Below are 15,909 nucleotides of genomic sequence, written 5' to 3' on the forward strand. Positions count from 1 at the left end.
ATGTAGCATACACACTTTAATGCATTTCATCATGAAAGTAATATCAAGTATAAATCTTAAGATTCTAAATTTGCAGAGGGTTGGAATATCATACATTTAATGTGTTCTGTGTGGTGATCTATTGCTGCTTGCCGTAGCAATTAAAAACTGGGATGATGTTTACGATGGTCTGCTTTATTGATAACGTAAACTACAAGGTTAAAGTGGACATTTCGAGATTAAAGTTGAAATTTCCACTTTTAATCACAAAATACACGTTTTCACCATGTCCTTAATTTTTTTCACAGTGGCTCAAATACAGCGCTGTACATTATGTTGCTGTTGTGAAGTTGCAAAAAATGAAAAAACACGACATAGTAGATGGTATGTGAGACTTTTAAAATGTATCGTGTCATTACAATAAGGAATATGTGACGCTTGAATATAAAAGCACCACGAATGCATCTGTATGTCGGCATTTTGCTTCACCACATCGAATCATTCATGAAACATCGAAGCACGCACATCGATCCCGTAGGATCCGCATAGCGGCTTTCTGTCACATGTAGATAGTAAACAGAGACTCTGACGTCATGTTCCGACTTTTATCATGCTGTGCCCCATTAATTTCTGAGGACCTGCTCAGAGGACGTGTCAAATGAATGCTGGGAACGCGTGGCAGCCATGATGCATACGCGTTCTGTGCGTGAAGTATAAATGAGCCTTTAGGATGCGCGTAGCGACCAGAAGCAGAATTGGTTAGCACAGGGTTTAGTTAAATTTTGTTACTTTTTAATTACTTTCTTTTATATTTGTTTATCCTTTTCTGGGAGTTAATTCTGATTCAAACAGGTGTTGCAGGGAAGTAAACATTCATAATATTTATTCTTATCTTCATCATTTGGTTTTATTTTCATCTTGGGGTCTTCGTGCCACTCCTCCTAATCGGCCTGAATGGAGGTAATACAGCAGAGAGTACCTTCATCAGTGGAACTCACATATACACACATATCTACTACCTGATTTCTCAGTGAGAAATTAAAGAAAAATCAGACCTATTTGATTTTATTGGAGGGAATTGTAGGCTAGTTAGAGTCGGTCGTTTGGTATGTCACATTAGGCCTTTGGCTTTATGAGAGTGTGCTGCCGCCTACCTTGTTAAGATTATATAAGTGAAGGCTATGGCTGAAAATCATTTGGAAAAGTTGCCTAATGTGATATAGTCTTAACTTAAAAGACATAGTTGTACATCTTGGGTGTTCCCATCCTCCCATTCCTTCAACTTTAATAAAAAGGGAAGACTGTGGACAATGGGACAATCATTAATAACAGACTAAACTTGGATTTTAATGCAGAATGAATTTGTAAGAAGGGGCAGAAATTATTTTTCTTTATTAGGCAATTCAATTGTTTTAAAGTGGACAAAACCATAATGACACTTTCTTATAAGCTATTTATTTAATCTATTGTTTCATTTGCTTCTCTATGCTAGTTTGGCAATCTCGACATTAAGAATATAAATCATCTAAATAACAACAGTTTTTAAAAATGAGCAGTATTGGTTTGTAGCAGGCTGCTGTCACTGAGCTGTATTACAAACAGGTTAGAGAGAAGGCCAACTCAGTTCTGCCAAACAGCAGCCATTCTCTCTTTCCTTAATTTTGGCTGTTGCCATCAGGCTGAAGATTTAGGATCACAAGGGTAAAGAGCAACAGATTTCAGAACTTGTTTATTCTTAGAGCTATAAACATTTTGAATTCTATTACACGTAGGTGTCCATAAAGGTGCTTTGCCCTTGGTGTAAAGGAGCTCAAGTAGCATTTCCAGATGCACAAGTGCTGCATAATTTGTTGGCTAAAGGTACTCCGTGTCATAGAGAGGATGTGCAGCATTATTCATAATGACCATCATTCTGTTCAGTGGGTCATGAGTATGCCCCGCAGGTGAGGCTGCCTCCTTATTTAGCTTGTTGATTTGGCGGGCCTCTCTCAGAGTGATGCTACGAGCACAGTACACTACAGTGCAGAAAATCACAGTGGCTGTTTACAGTTTGTATCCAAATTATGTCAACTATAGGAAGATTTTTTTTGTTTTATATATATATATATATATATATATATATATAAAAACTGTTTGCTTGTCATAGGTTGTAAATGTGTAGGTATACTATTTGGAATATAATACATCAGTGTCGTATAATTGTTATTCATTTGGGATCTTTCCACAACACCTTTGTTGTGAGGTTTATGTTCTTTTATTATTCTTTTTGTATTTTTGGTCACTTATTGCAAGCATTTTGATGGGACAAAGCCTAATATGCCAAATAGTAAACCAAACATGGCTGATTAATTCCGTTATTTCTGCCAAAACACATTGTATACTGTGTGATCTAGTGGCCAAGGTGTTGTAGTTGTAAACCACAATTGTCAGGTATTGTTTTGAACTTTGTCTCTGGCCCCTCATCCTCCTTTGTGTTGCCAACTTTAGATCCTTATTATGTTGCTTAGTATCGACTTTGATGTAGCTATCACAAGAAAAACATACTGAAATAAACAGAAGCATGCTTTGTTTTCTTTTATTTTACATTTTTTGGTGTTGTGGAAATCTTGTATGCTGTACTTTTCATTTTAGGTTTTTCCTGGATTTGTGGATCTTCAGCCTATTTTCCTTATGTATTTCAGATTCTTTGATACCTACCAGTAACTTTAATATCTACCTGTATTACTATTGCCTTGTGAATGATACATGTTGTGTTTAGCTTTTATTTTTTTATTTTATAGCTCCTAGCTTTGGCTTCTGTTGAGGGTACTTTTTTCTGCAGTTGTCCACAAAATGTATCTGAATCTGCACATATCATCTATTCCATGTAGCCCTGCAGAAAACAGTCCTAGAGTGTTTTGAGAGATAACTGCAGTGTCACTATTTCATTTTCCAGCACTGAATTTCTGTATAACCCTGTCCAAGTTACTTTAGTTGCTCTGTTCAAATGGGAAAAATATGGGAGCAGTTATGCACTTGAGGCTAGTAAGTTGCTTTGAATGAAATAGTTATATACATAAAGATTTACGATTGAACTGTTATGTATAATATACAGTATAGTATTTATATGTGTACATAAGTAATTTGTACTCGTGCATAAATGTAACAGGCACATTCTTTCACTGAGAAAATCAGATTTAAGTTAATCAAACTTGGTAGCAGCTTTCCTGTTAGGCTCTTGTGTTGTGTTATATATAATTAACACAAAATGTACCCCTGAGACAGAAATCTATTACAGTTGCTCGTTATAAGGTCGAAAAGAAGCAAAATTAGCTTCGACAAACCTAATTAATGGTGTAGTTAAAACTTTAATTGTCATTTCCTTTTTTTGGCAAATGTAATGTTTCATTATTGAGCTGTAGCTTAGTTTTTTTTACTTGAAAGAATGGTTAAAAATGTGTGTCTCTGTAAGTCCTTCACTATTTCTGTATTTTGTATTAAGGAGAAGATGAAGTAGCTGCTTTAGTTACCTGGCCTCTTAGGTAGAAGAAGATTGTTATGACAAAAATGTATCAGTATGACTAATATAATTTTGGGGTTTATAGTTTCATATCTGAAGCATAACTAACACTCAAAAATGCCACCTACTGTATATGGAATAATTAGCAAGAGAAGCATTGTATATATTTTTAATGTTGCTAGAAATTAGTTGCTTTATATATGCAGCATTAAATCTTTAATGGTTATTGGTTACTTTATAGCAGTCCTATTATAATTATTAAATTATTATTAAATAGTCCTATTTGCTCTCTGTACAGTCTGAATTGACCAGGGCATATATTTAAAATTCTGTTAGATGCTCAATTCAGAAATACTAAGCTATGTTAAGCCCATTGTCATCATAGTTGGTGTAAATAACTCGTGCTACAGCTGCTCAGTGGAACTGAGCTCTTACTGTATAACGATCAGACCAGTGTATTAAGGTGAATTAACTAATACAGTATGTTCCTAGAAAGGTTCTTTATTATTTTTAGCCTTTTGGCATGATCCATTATCAGACTGAAAAATCCATTTACATTATTTCTACACTATTGCCATGAAGAGTGGCAGTTCAGTGAAATAATGTTAGGTATATTTGGTATTCAAACGTTTTTCTACTTATATGAAGGGAACCAGTGTGACATTCATTACACTGCCAATTCTAGAATACATTGCTCATATCTGGCAGGATAAATCCATGAATTCCAGGAGCTTTCATCAAGGCCATGTCCTCCTATTAATGTGAATTAGCATTTGACTACCTCTGTTAAGTTGCAGTTCTTGCTCCTATCATGTTTTTACTGATTGATCAGTTAATTACTTGACGAAAAGCAAATATACCTAGTAAGGCAGACTGTATTTTATTTGCATTTTACTTTGTCGGTCTTGGTTTTCTGCCTTTAGGAATAGAATAAGTTTTGATAAATTAAATAGATTCCTTTAGGTGCTTATGATAATTGCAACAGCCTTTCTGAAACCTTTTTTATTTGGACTATGTAAATATATATTTTTTCTGTTTGTTTGAATATAATGCTTTTCATGATAAATTAAGTTGAATATGAAAACATTAGCACTTGCAAAAAAAACAAAAAATGCAGACTGAAATATTATTGGTAGAAGCTTTTGCTTTTCTTTGACATATGCTTATCTAAGAATACAATTTTCAGTGACACAAAGTCATGAAACTCTTCAAAATATGACTAATGTCCTATACGGTTATTATTGAATTTTTTAAGTGATCACCCTGTGAACCTAGTTGAAAAAGAGTTCTGGTCACCTATAAACAAGTGAATTTGGATCACCATTACAATCCTGTGTAACAACTAGCTCTCAGGAGATGCAGAACCTGCGTACATAACTGTAGACCATTCTCCTGTATATTACTGCACACTGATTAAGACCCCCGATACATTCATCCTTCATTTAGCCATTGGCCCTTGTAGAAAACTGATTTGAATTGAATCAAAGTGAAATAGAAGTGTGGGGTTCATTCTTTCAACCAAGTTGAAAGAAGCTTTTCTTGCATGTGAACACTGCCTTTTTAACCAGTTTTCCTCATGGTGGTTAACTTTTGTTGTTCATATAGAATGGACTGCCTTTGCAAAGAGGGATTGTGTCTTATTCAGACTAGATTGTTTCACAAACATTTAGAAAAAGGACTCATTGTTAAATTGCATGTTTATTAATGGGGCATTCCTTTAGACAAAAAACGTTACATTCATTGCTTAGAGTGAGTGTACTCTAGATTTGCCCTACACACATGGACTAGGTGTTAACTAGGCCATTTATAAATCTTTTTTGCAGTTGAATATGGTTTTATTTTGATTCTGTCTTTGTTGAGGGGAAAAAACCTTGTATTGCATAAAATTAATTTTGAGAAAGGAAAGGCACTCTGATAGGTGGCTGCTTTTTTTCATCTTCATGGTGTAGCATCTTTGTGTGAAAGTTGTCTTAGAAATTGAGATGACATGCAAGATCTGTGAATGCTCTTAACAGCAGCCATACTGTCATTGTGACGTATGTAGGTTTGGGGTGTGATGGAGACCCTGTGGGGCTTTGACGGTTTGTCTTATTTGGACAGTATTTAAAGTGGTTGAGTAACCACTTAGGGTGAGTCCATCACTTAAAAAACAATATGAAAATGTTGAAGATTTCCACGATTAGTAAATAAATAAATTGATGACCTGTGTTTTCTGTAGAAAAAATGTATTGCATAAAGGGTGTAAGCAAAATAGAGAGCTTTCTACATTGCTTTAAAATTTTGCAGGAAAAACGGATGCGATGGACAGCAATCAAGGTACTAGGACAAAGTATTTCAAGTAGCATTGCGTGTTTCAGATAAGCATGCTGATAGAAAGCATTCAGATGAAAGGAAAATGTGGTAAACTATTATTTTAAAAATATACTGAGAAAATCTGTTCCTGAATTCCTGCCACCTCTCTTTAAAGAAAATGGCTGAAGGCTGTGAAATATGAAAGCATTCATTGTGTGGTTCCACGATTTTCAAACTAAATTATTGTTGACTAGTGATTAGAGGATAAGTTAAGTATTTTTGAAGCTAAAGTTATATTTTCACAAACTTAGTATGTATTAACTTTCCCTGGAAGCTTTTGTTCTTAATTGAAGCATTATTTAAAAATGTAAAAAAAAGAGTGAAGTGAATGAAAAGGTTCTGATTTCTGAAAACATGCCTTTGACAGCAAAACAAACTCTGAAGTAATTACTTTTTATCACAGATTATTGGCACTACTTGTTCCTTTAGTGAGGGAAGAAGAGTATGGATTTACTTCAAACAACAACGTAAACAACAGCCAGTATAACATACGTAAGAGAGGAGAGAGAGGTTAGGAGCACACGCTGATACAGCACATTGCCACACCCACCACACGACAAACCAACTGAGGTTCCAGGTTAGGACACTAGTGCAGCCATGCAACGGATAACACCTCAGCACCACACTAGTTCAGATGGAGTGGAACAGTGTGAGTTTTTTTTATGGTGGCTGGAGTGCCAATTCTGCCACAAACCCCCAAGTTTTTCCCTGCAGGTTAGAGGTCCTACATACAGGGATGGATGCAGAATAACGTCATACCCAGGACAGAGCAATTGCAAATTAAGGGTCCAACAGAGCAGAGTCCCTTTTGGTATTTACGGGATTCGAACCGGCAACCATCCAGTTGATAGTGCAGATCCCTAGCCTCAGAGCCACCACTCCGCCCAAAATACGTAAGCTACAGTTTAAATTTGAAGTCTTGGAGTAGAACAAAGTGTTTTTTCAGGATGTGAAATTAAAATAAAAAACGTAATGGCCACATTGTGACATGCACATCTTTTGGACCTTGCAGGGAAACTGGATAACACTACCCAAATGTAGGAGAACATGTCAATTCTGCACAGCCACTTAGATCTGTGTGGCATCAGTGTTAAGCAGCTGTTATGAGTGAACATACATTTATAAATTTTCCCATAGCTGGGTTAATTTTTGGTGTGTGTAATTTTTTTTTTTCATTTTGTGACTACAGTAATCCCTCCTCGATCGCGGGGGTTGCGTTACAGAACCCCCCGCGAAACGTGAAAATCCACGAAGTAGAAACCATATGTTTATATGGTTATTATTATATTGTCATGCTTGGGTCACAGATTTGCACAGAAACACAGGAAGTTGTAGAGAGACAGGAACGTTATTCAAACACTGCAAACAAACATTTGTCTCTTTTTCAAAAGTTTAAACTGTGCTCCATGACAAGACAGAGATGACAGTTCCGTCTCACAATTAAAAGAATGCAAACATATCTTCCTCTTCAAAGGAGTGCGCTTCAGGAGCACAGAATGTCAGAGAGAGAGAGAGAAAAGCAAACAAATCAATAGGGCTGTTTGGCTTTTAAGTATGCGAAGCACCGCGGCACAAAGCAGTTGAAGGCAGCAGCTCACACCCCCTCCGTCAGGAGCAGAGAGAGAGAGAGAGAGAAAAACAAACAATCAAAAATCAATACGTGCCCTTCGAGCTTTTAAGTATGCGAAGCACCGTGCAGCATGTCGCTTCACGAAGCAGCTGCACAGAAGGGAGCAACGTGAAAGCATTTTTAGACGAGCGTCCGTATCGTCTAGGTGTGCGAACAGCCCCCCTGCTCACACCCCCTCAGACAGGAGCAGAGCATGTCAGAGCAAGAGAGAGAGAGAGAAAAGTAAGTTGGGTAGCTTCTCAGCCATCTGCCAATAGCGGCCCTTGTATGAAATCAACTGGGCAAACCAACCGAGGAAGCTGAGGAACTGAGCAACAAATCCGCGAACCAGCAAAAAATCCGCGATATATATTTAAATATGCTTACATATAAAATCCGCGATAGAGTGAAGCCGTGAAAGGTGAAGCGCGATATAGCGAGGGATTACTGTACATTAAGTTTTTCAGTCGTTTATTCATTTGTTATTCGTCATTTTTACTGTTATGCTGTCTTAATTACTGACAGCCACTTTTGTTATGTTTTGTAATTGAGTTACCAGGGTCACCGCTATGACATCATCATTTGCAACAGAATTTGATCTGATAAACATGGAATATATATGCATTGTATTAGGGATAAATATTTCTATACACATTTTATTAATAGTATTCATTTTAATGATTTTATTAGTAGCACTATATTTTTTATTAATAAAAATATTTGTTTTTAAGGAATTTTATCTTAGTGTCAAGTTAAATTTGATAGTTACTAAATAGTAAAACTACAATAACATTTTATTAATAAAAATAACAAATAACACCAGTGGCCTACAGTATATTTGACTTGGAAAAATACCAAGAATCACACTTTATCAAGGGACTTTGCTGGTTGTTCGGAAGCTTAGTTTAAAAACTTATTTTTAAATTATAAAAAAAAGAGATCAGTATTAGAGTCTTCCAGATTTAATAACTGAATTACTAATCGGGATCCCTATGACCAAGCTTTGTTTGTTTTTATTGAGTGTGGAAAGCAGCCCGGACACAGACAGGCAGACGAAAATGGTTTACACCCAAGCACACGTTTATTCATATTTACTATTATTTACAGTGTACGCACAACTCAGTGCCCCTGCACCAATCACCCTCAGTCCAGGCCTTTCCAATAATGCTTCTCTCTTTCTTACCGCCTCCTCTCCTCTCCTCCGAGCTCTCTCCTCTTCCACCCGACTCCAGCCATCGAATGGAGGGAGGCGGCCCCTTTTATGTTATGACGTGCTGCAGGTGCCTCCCGATGAACTTCTGTCGGCACTTCCTGGTGTGGCGGAAGTGCTGGCTGAGCACCCAGAAGCACACTGGGTGTCCCTGGTAATCCTTCCGCCAGCACCTCCGGGTGTGGCGGAAGTGCTGACAGCCATGGCTCTTCAGGCATCAGGGTGCCCCCTGGTGGTGACCATGGGCCCCTATAGGGTTGAACTTCCATGTTCTGTTCCTGAGGTCCCCATACCAACCAGGGCGGCTGCCCTCTCGTGGCTCGGAGGAGGTCTAGTCCCTCTCCTGGTCCTTCCAGGCATCCCGGCTGGGTACCGCCCCCAGCCGCTCACCACATAAGGAACTACATTAAAGATTCAGTGTTTCTGAGTAGGATTCTGTATTTATGCTCATTTATTTAAGAACTTCCAACAAATTATTACAAGGGGAATTGAATAATGCATCAGAATATGCCACACGTGAAAGAAATTGAGGATGCTATAGATTAATGTTTTTATTTTTCTTACACATTTTTTAATTTTGTCAAGGCTAGTGTAATGCTAATCATTTATTCATGTAGGAAATTTCTTCTTAAAATATTTTTTTCAGCTATATGAATTCTTGCAGATTAACCTAGTGGCTGTCCGATAAAAAGGTAGATTTATATCCAACTAGTTGTGTTACCTGTCTAAGATGTGTTGATATCTAAGTAATCAGCGTAGACCTCATGTTTCTTTATATGATACATTGGCTGGTATATTAATATGCACCCAATTGCTTTCCCTCACGGCAGCTTTTCCCCCTTCATGTACAGCAGTTTCCTCTCAGAGTTGCTTGTTGAACTGACCACTCTTGTAGTTGAATTGTTTTGCTGGGAAAATGCAGTGGTGGTAGTTACTGCATTGGCCTGGTTTAGCAATTCTAGCCTAGTCATGTCAGTGCTTTGGTTTCCCGACGTGCACGCCGATTTATTATTATTTTCACTCATCCAATGCCCACCATGTTGAGTTATCAGTCATTAGCATTACAGCTATAAACCTCGTTCATGTGGGCGCATGAAAGTCGCTACCACACTTCTGTTCCTGGCATATGGTTTTGTGCAACAGAATAGGCTGATGAGACAAAATATCTTATTTTTTAGACCCAGAATTTGGTATTTTTGACCCTTCTTCTACGTGTTTTGGCCATTTTTATAATTTTATTTCTAACCCTAGCAAATGGATAGACACACAGATACATACATAGACATACACCGACACTTGTTCTATTATTAAGGTAGACTGTTTGCTCAGTGTGTAACCTTGATTATTAAACTTATGCAGAGTTTGCTTTTAATAGTTTTATAGTGGGATAGTACTCTGGTGCATTGGTTAGCAGCACAGTACTGCCTCAAAATCCAGGGTCCTGGGTTTGAATTCCACACCTGGTCGTTTATTGACTGGAGATCACCTATTCTTCCTGCGTCTGCTTCCTTCATTCCGGGTGCTGCAGTTCTTCTCTCACATCTCAAAGACCTAAATGTAAGGAAAATTGGCTACTTCTAAATTAACTGGGTGAGACGAATGTGGACATTTAAAGAGTGATCTCTGCCACTAACTGGAACCCTGTCCAAGGCAGTTTCCTGTTTTGTGCCAGTTCCTTCTGGTATATGTTTGGCCACTGCAATAACTGATTTGGATTAAGTAGGTTTGAGAATGTTATGTAATGGTAAATATGCTTTATACTGTTTATGTGAATAATTTTTATATGTTTCTGCCTTGAAAGGCTTAGCAAAAAATAAAGATTGGAGAATGTGTAAAGAGCCAGTAATTAACATTTATGGAATGCACTGCTAACATGATTGTATGTTAAAAATAAATAAGTAAAAACTGCTTCTTGCTATAATTGTATACATTATGCACATTCTATTAAATGTTTCCTGCAGTATTAACATGTTTAACCTTTTATTTTGTATTGGATGAATAGCTTGCCCTATGTGTTTCATATCTTTGATACAGTAGATGACTATTTTCATGTATATTAAAATGTAAGTAGTTATTACAGTATTCACTTTACACCTAGATTAGCCATCTGGCTCAAATCAATATTTTAGTTCCAATTCCAGCCAATAAAGTGTATTTAAAGTAAGAAAAAAATACAGAAATATTTGTAAGTGGGCTTTTATTCAGTAAACACTGTTGCTTGTCCAAAGAAATGAGAACTTGGCTCTTGAATAATTCTGTTTTCCACGTGTTTGTAAATGGTTGTCATGGAGGTTTCTCTTTTGTATGCTTAAGGGAAGTTAATTTAATAGATGACTTTGAACAAAGCAAACTACAAGGGGGAACACACCATGCAAGAAGAAGAAGTTTTTATTTTATATAATCCTCTAAAAAAAGCTTGTTGATTACTAAGATCGAAGCAACAAGGTGGTGCAGTAGTTCCATATTTCATGGTCTGCATTCCTGTCTTGTGACATTCATGTAAAATACAGGAGAACTCGTCTATAAATAAAAGTGTAATACACATTGACTATCTTTTGTCATGAATTTCATTGTAGGAAGCATATTATGACTGCCCTATCACACACTGGCACTTGGTCAAGTGTTTGTGCTCCACAGAAAATAAGCAAGTCTCTGCTGATGCCCATTAATACAATGATAATGTTAAAAGAATCCTGAGCCTTGCTAGCTGATTTTGGTTTTGCAAAACAACCTTAGCAATCTGCCTTATGATGTTAATGTTACTTCAGCAAATGTTATCACTAGCTCTCCAGACAGTCTTTAAAGATCTTTTGACCTGTCAGGTGATCATGCGTAGCAGAATTTGTCTTCCCTCTTCTTCAGAGGAGTAGGCTGATGCTGTATTGATCTACTAGCTTGTATTTACAAGCCACCATGAGAGAGAAGAATTGAAGAAGCAGAAGTCATTGCTCTTTATAGAAAATGGACAAAGATAACCTTCTGCATACTTAAAAGGGTGGTGCATTTAATAGGGAGAGTAGAATAATGCAGAAGTATGTAGCTATGAAAAGCAGCATATCCCATAAAAAAATAAGTAGATTACAGAGATGATGCAAAATTATTTTTTTACCAATAAAGAAACTTGAAATTGACATGAATATACAAATACTCCTTTTTTAATATTCAGATCTACCATGACCTTTCTGATGATTGGCTATTCTTTCTTGCTTTTGTTAGCACTAATATTAACGTCATATATTTACACACACAAGCACTTTCTTACTTTTTGTCTTTTCTTGCATTGTACTAACTTTAGATTTGGATACAGTTGGTTCAGTTAACTGTTCAGCTTTTTTGGAAAACTTAAGATGGTTTAACGTGCACTTATAGTACTCTTATTCACTTGTAATCCGTCCAAATGGATGTACTAAAAAAGTTATTTTGTGCCCAGTCAGTCCATATAAGATTGCTGTTTTATTAGCATGAGCATGGAAAATGCCCATGAAGGTTGAAAGGTTGGCTGATGCACCTCTGCATTTTAACATTTTTTTTTTGTTTGTGCTCACATGTACAAATGAAAGATGTGTTTTTCTTTGATTAAAAAAAAACTTTGCCTCTAACAAAGCATGTACAGCAACTGATTCATAATTGCATGTAATTGTAACTTACATTGCAAATATATAAATTTAAATTATTCAAATCTTAGGCAACTTATTAAATAGTAAAAATAATTCGGTTCCAAAGACAAATAAGGGGACTGCCATTTTAATATCCTTCTTCTTCTTTTGGCTGCTCCCGTTAAGGGTTGCCACAGCGGATCATCTTCTTCCACATCTTTCTGTCCTCTGCATCTCGTTCTGTTACACCCATCACCTGCATGTCCTCTCCTGGCAGTTCTATCTTTAACATCCTTCCATATCTTTCTGTCCTCTGCATCTTGTTCTTTAACACCCATCACCTGCATGTCCTCTCTCACCACATCCATAAACCTTCTCTTAGGCCTTCCTCCTTTCCTCTTGCCTGGCATCTCTATCCTTAACATCCTTTTCCCAGTATACCGAACATCTCTCCTCTGCTCATGTCCAAACCAATATAATCTCACCGCTTCGACTTTATCTCCCAACCGTCCAGCCTGAGCTGACCCTCTAATGCACTCATTTCTAAACCTATCCATCCTTGTCACACCCAGTGCAAATCTTAGCATCTTTAACTCTGCCACCTCCAGCTCTGTCTCCTGCTTTCTGGTCAGTGCAACAATCTCCAGCCCATATAATATAGCTGGTGTCATTACCGTCCAGTAGTTCTTTCCTTTCACTCTTGCTGATACCCGTCTGTCACAAATTACTCCTGACACTCTTCTCCACCCATTCCACCCTACCTGCACTCTCTTTTTCACCTCTCTTCCACTCTCCCAATTACTCTGTACTGTTGATCCCAAGTATTTAAACTCATCCACCTTTGCCAACTCTGCTCCTTGCATCCTCACCATTCCACTGATCTCCCTCTCATTTACACACATGTATTCTGTCTTGTTCCTACTGACCTTTTTTCCTCTCCTCTCTAGAGCATATCTCCACTTCTCCAGGGTCTCCTCAACCTGCTCCCTACTATCGCTACAGATTACAATGTCATCAGCAAACATCATAGTCCACAGGGACTCCTGTCTAATCTCGTCTGTCAACCTGTCCATCAACACTGCAAGTAAGAAAGGGCTCAGAGCCGATCCCTGATGTAATCCCTCTTCTACGTTGAATGCATCCATCACTCCTACCGCAAACCTCACCACTGTCACACTTCCCTCGTAAATATCCTGTACAACTCTAACTTTGAATATATTAATATGTGTGGTACAATTTGAAAATTTAAAACTCAATTGTAAATTTCAGAGGTTTCCAATCAGTATTTCTGTTTCACAGAAAATTGCTGTTGTGACCTGAATGAGATCATAAGGAAACAAATGGGTGGCCACAACAAGGAAATGAACTACAGAACATAAGGTAACTAAGGTGCTTATTAACAGAAAGAGGTCAGATACTGAGTAAAACAAAAATGAGCCAAATAAACAAAATCAGAGATGCAAACCAGAATTCGTAAGTCAGAAAGTGTCGCCCAAAGTCCTAACACAACATTGTGTTAAATTGCCCTGACTAGATGTGACATTAATTTTTAAAGTGAATAAGTATAAGAATGCTAGAAGCCATGTGTTGCCATCTTATATAGGCAGAACGTGATGACACAATATGTCACATGACTGGCATTTGTATCTTCATTAAGATACAATTTATCAACAGCAGCAAAAACAGGTACAACATTTAAATGGACTTAAAATAATACACCAAAAACCCTCATTCATTACAGTTGCTATGCAACATGGTGGGATATTTCAGATCACCATCTTGTATTTACATATAATTTCCAGGAGCGCCTATTTATAGTTTTGCTTGAATAGGTTCAAATAGTAGCAATTAAGTGGACAGTTTTCTGTCCATGGATGAAGAGCGGCCTATTTCTTTTGCCTACAACCTCTTTTCCTTAGAGGGAGCTGGCTGGCACATAACTCTACAATCCTGCACATAGGGAAGTTGGTGCTTGAAGTATGATTTATATTTTTTGCAGAGACAATTTAGAGATTCTTTAATAGCACAAAGTGACCTACTCCAGAGGCTTACAATTCACATTATATGTCATGTTCTTCCTGTCATCCACAGTGAGGTTTAGGGATTTTTTTTTTAAAGAAAAATTGTGTACAGTCAAACACATTACACTCTGTCCTTAAACTGTTTTTGTTGCTTGACTTGGGAACATATAATTTCAAGGTCACGATTTGCAAGGCAATATTTTTTTTACATTTCACACAATAAAAAAAATGAATGGACCAAATGGTATGGTGTAATGTAATGTGAATAGTAATATTATTCTTCATTTAGCAGCCAACCTTATCACAAGTGATTTTTTTCAAAAATATGTATTCAAATAAAATACTTCTGGAACAAATGTCATAAAACTACAAAGGTAACAAATGATGGTGTGCAGAATTTTAAACAAGTGAAAGCACTTCAAATATTCATTCATTCATTCATTGTCTGTAACTGCTTTGCCTAATTTAGAGCCAGGGCCTGTTTTGAAAGCATAAAACACAATGGAGCAACAAACCTAGAAGACATTGCCTACCAATACAAGGTACACTTCCTCCCACACCTATGTATTCAGTCTTGCACTGGGAAAAGTTTGAGCTGCCAGTCAAAATAACTTGCATGCTTTGGAATGCAAGAGGAAGACTATAGCATCCCCAGAAATGGTCATGCAGGCAAACATAGCATATATGATGCCCAGGCCTGCGATTGAAGCTGGAGCTATTAGGCACTAGTTCTAACCACTACTTCATCTTGTCCCTATACAGTAATCCCTCCTCCATCGCGGGGGTTGCGTTCCAGAGCCACCCGCGAAATAAGAAAATCCGCGAAGTAGAAACCATATGTTTATATGGTTATTTTTATATTGTCATGCTTGGGTCACAGATTTGCGCAGAAACACAGGAGGTTGTAGAGAGACAGGAACGTTATTCAAACACTGCAAACAAACATTTGTCTCTTTTTCAAAAGTTTAAACTGTGCTCCATGACAAGACAGAGATGACAGTTCCGTCTCACAATTAAAAGAATGCAAACATATCTTCCTCTTCAAAGGAGTGCTTGTCAGGAGCACAGAATGTCACATAGATAGAGAAAAACAAACAAATCAATAGGGCTGTTTGCTTTTAAGTATGCGAAGCACCACGGCACAAAGCTGTTGAAGGCGGCAGCTCACACCCCCTCCGTCAGGAGCAGACAAAGAGAGAGAGAGATAGAGAGAGACAGCGTTTGTTTTTCAATCAAAAATCAATACGTGCCCTTCGAGCTTTTAAGTATGCGAAGCACCGTGCTGCATGTCGTTTCAGGAAGCAGCTTCACAAAAGATAGCAACGTGAAGATAATCTTTCAGCATTTTTAGACGAACGTCCGTATCGTCTAGGTGTGCGAACAGCCCCCTGCTCACACCCCCTACGTCAGGATCACAGATAGTCAGCGCAAGAGAGAGAGAAAAGTAAGTTGGGTAGCTTCTCAGCCATCTGCCAATAGCGTCCCTTGTATGAAATCAACTGGGCAAACCAACTGAGGAAGCATGTACCAGAAATTAAAAGACCCATTGTCCGCAGAAATCCGCGAACCAGCAAAAAATCTGTGATATATATTTAAATATGCTTACATATAAAATCCGCGATGGAGTGAAGCCGCAAAAGGCG

The 15,909-nt window shown here is 37.5% G+C and overlaps 1 protein-coding gene across 4 annotated transcripts in view; it reads left to right on the forward strand.

Annotated features, from left to right (window-relative positions):
• Positions 1–15,909, forward strand: part of ppp6r2a (protein phosphatase 6, regulatory subunit 2a) — a 176,103-nt gene that overhangs the window by 11,778 nt on the left and 148,416 nt on the right. The window contains exon 1 of one of the 4 annotated variants that reach the window (XM_051935203.1): positions 13,557–13,625. The exons of the other annotated variants lie outside the window; for them this stretch is intronic. The gene's annotated coding sequence lies outside the window, so the exon portion shown is untranslated. Of the gene's footprint in view, positions 1–13,556; positions 13,626–15,909 lie in introns of those variants that run through there. 4 annotated transcript variants of the gene reach the window in all.

This window comes from Erpetoichthys calabaricus, chromosome 1 (assembly GCF_900747795.2).
Source record: "Erpetoichthys calabaricus chromosome 1, fErpCal1.3, whole genome shotgun sequence".
NCBI classification, from domain to species: domain Eukaryota; kingdom Metazoa; phylum Chordata; class Cladistia; order Polypteriformes; family Polypteridae; genus Erpetoichthys; species Erpetoichthys calabaricus.